Source organism: Atta colombica, unplaced genomic scaffold (genome assembly GCF_001594045.1).
Source record: "Atta colombica isolate Treedump-2 unplaced genomic scaffold, Acol1.0 scaffold95, whole genome shotgun sequence".
NCBI classification, from domain to species: domain Eukaryota; kingdom Metazoa; phylum Arthropoda; class Insecta; order Hymenoptera; family Formicidae; genus Atta; species Atta colombica.
Window position 1 is genome coordinate 9,182 of NW_017259589.1, and position 2,508 is coordinate 11,689.

General features: G+C 27.6%; 1 pseudogene; it reads left to right on the plus strand.

The window, feature by feature from the left end:
* Positions 1–229: 229 nt before the first annotated feature.
* On the plus strand, positions 230–935 carry LOC108693597 (annotated as a pseudogene).
* The last annotated feature ends 1,573 nt before the right edge of the window (positions 936–2,508 follow it).

Consider the following 2,508-nt stretch of genomic DNA (forward strand, 5'->3'; position numbering starts at 1 on the left):
TTTTTTACTTATAATTATATTAATTTTATGTATCTATAATTAATTAAATTTTTTTTATAATTCTATTATCTATGAATAAATGATTATTTTCTATCAATCACAAAGACATAGGAATTCTTTACTTTATCCTAGCTATCTGATCTGGTTTACTTGGATCATCTATAAGTATAATTATTCGTTTAGAACTAAGACAACCTAATTAATAACGATCAAATTTACAATTTCCTAGTTATTAATCATGCTTTTATTATAATTTTCTTTACAATTATACCTTTCATAATTGGCGGATTTGGAAATTTCCTAATTCCACTAATATTAGGATCTCCGGATATAGCTTATCCGCGAATGAATAATATAAGATTTTGACTCTTACCGCCTTCATTAATTCATCCTATTCTAAGAAATTTTATATATACAGGAACCGGGGCAGGCTGAACTCTCTACCCTCCCCTCCCACATATTTCACAGTGGACCCTCAGTTGACCTAACTATTTTTTCTCTTCATATTGCTGGAATGTCTTCTATTCTAGGGGCAATTAATATTATTTCAACAATTTTAAATATACATCTAAAATCTATATCTCTAGACAAAATCCCCCTTTTAGTCTGATCTGATCAATTCTCATTACAACTATCCTACTACTCTTATCTCTTCCCGTCCTTGCTGGAGCTATTACTATATTATTAACTAATCGAAACTTAAATACTTCATTTTTTGACCCTTCTGGCGGGGGAGATTCTTTATCAACATTTATTTTTTGGACACCCCGAAGTTTACATTTTAATTCTCTCAGGATTTGGTCTAATTTCACATATTATTATAAATGAAAGAGGAAAAAAAGAAACTTTCGGAACTTTAGGAATAATTTATGCCATAATTGTTATTGGACTATTAGGATTTATTGTATGAGCTCATCATATATTCACTATTGGCCTCGATGTTGATACCCGTGCTTCTTTTACCTCAGCTACTTTAATTATTGCAATTCCAACAGGTATTAAGATTTTCAAATGTTTGACTATCCTTCATGGCATAAAATCAACTACAATCCTGCATTATGATGATCTTTAGGATTTATTTTTTTATTTTCCATAGGAGATCTCACAGGAATTATACTTTCTAACTCTTCCATCGACATTGTTCTTCATGACACTTATTAGCTGTAGTGGCTCATTTCCACTATTCATGGAGCTATGCTCTTAATTATCACTGGATTTATTCACTGATTCCCCTTAAGTACTGGATTTAGGTTAAATGATTTTATTTAATATTCGATTCCTATATATATTTATTGATGTCAATTTAACTTTCTTCCCACAACAATTTCTTGGGCTTAGAGGTATACCTCGTCGTTACTCAGACTATCCAGACTCATTCTTATCTTGAAATATTATCTCTTCTATCGGTTCACTAATATCTATTTTAAGGCTATCAATCTTACTATTCATTATTAATATTTTCTTCCTTAATTCTTCTTCAGAATGATTAAGTAGATATCCCCGGCTAAACCATAGATTTACAGAAATAACCTCAATAGCATAAAAACTCATTCAAACTAATAATATTTTATAATAAATAAATAATTCAATACATCACTCTCTCTAACTTATTTATCTTATTCAATTTATTCCTTTTTAATTACCTAACTTTACCTATGCCTTTACTTAATATTTATTTATTAAACTTTAATATGGCAGAATAGTGTATAGACATAATATGACAGAATAGAATAATAGAATTAAAAAGATTTTTTAATATTTTTTATTAAAAATTAATACATGATCTATTTCACTTCAAAACTCTAACTCCCCTTATGATTTAATGATTTTTTTCCATGATTTTGCTATAACCATTGTAACATTTATTACAATTTTAATTTTATTTATCACATTTAGACTAATATTTAATCAATTAATTCATCGATTTTTATTAGAAAATCAAACAATTAAAATCGTATGAACTATCCTTCCCATATTCATCCTTATAGCAATTCCCTTAATTAAAGTTCTTTATCTCACTAATGAAATTTTTAACATAAATCTAACTGTTAAAGCCCTAGGCCTCCAGTGATACGGAAGATATGAGTACTCGGATTTCTCAAATATTGACTTTGATTTTCCTTTATAATCCCCTGACCAACTTATAACAAACGAATTCTTGATGTTGATAATCGTTGCGACTTACCATATAAATATCCTATTCGAATACTTACTCAATAGACGTAATTCATGAGCAATCCCATCATTAGGAATTAAGATAGATACTATCCTCGAACGACTTAATCAAACTTTATTATTTATAAAGCGGAGTATTTTTTGGTCAATGTTCTGAAATTTGTCGTATAAATCACAGACTTATACCTATTGCTATTAAATATACTAATCTAACTAATCTAACTAATTTTAAAAACTGTATTTATCAATTTTATCAACAATAATTTATTTAATTCGTTTCATTATAATATATATTATAAATTAATAATTTAACAAGCTATATTATTTTTAATA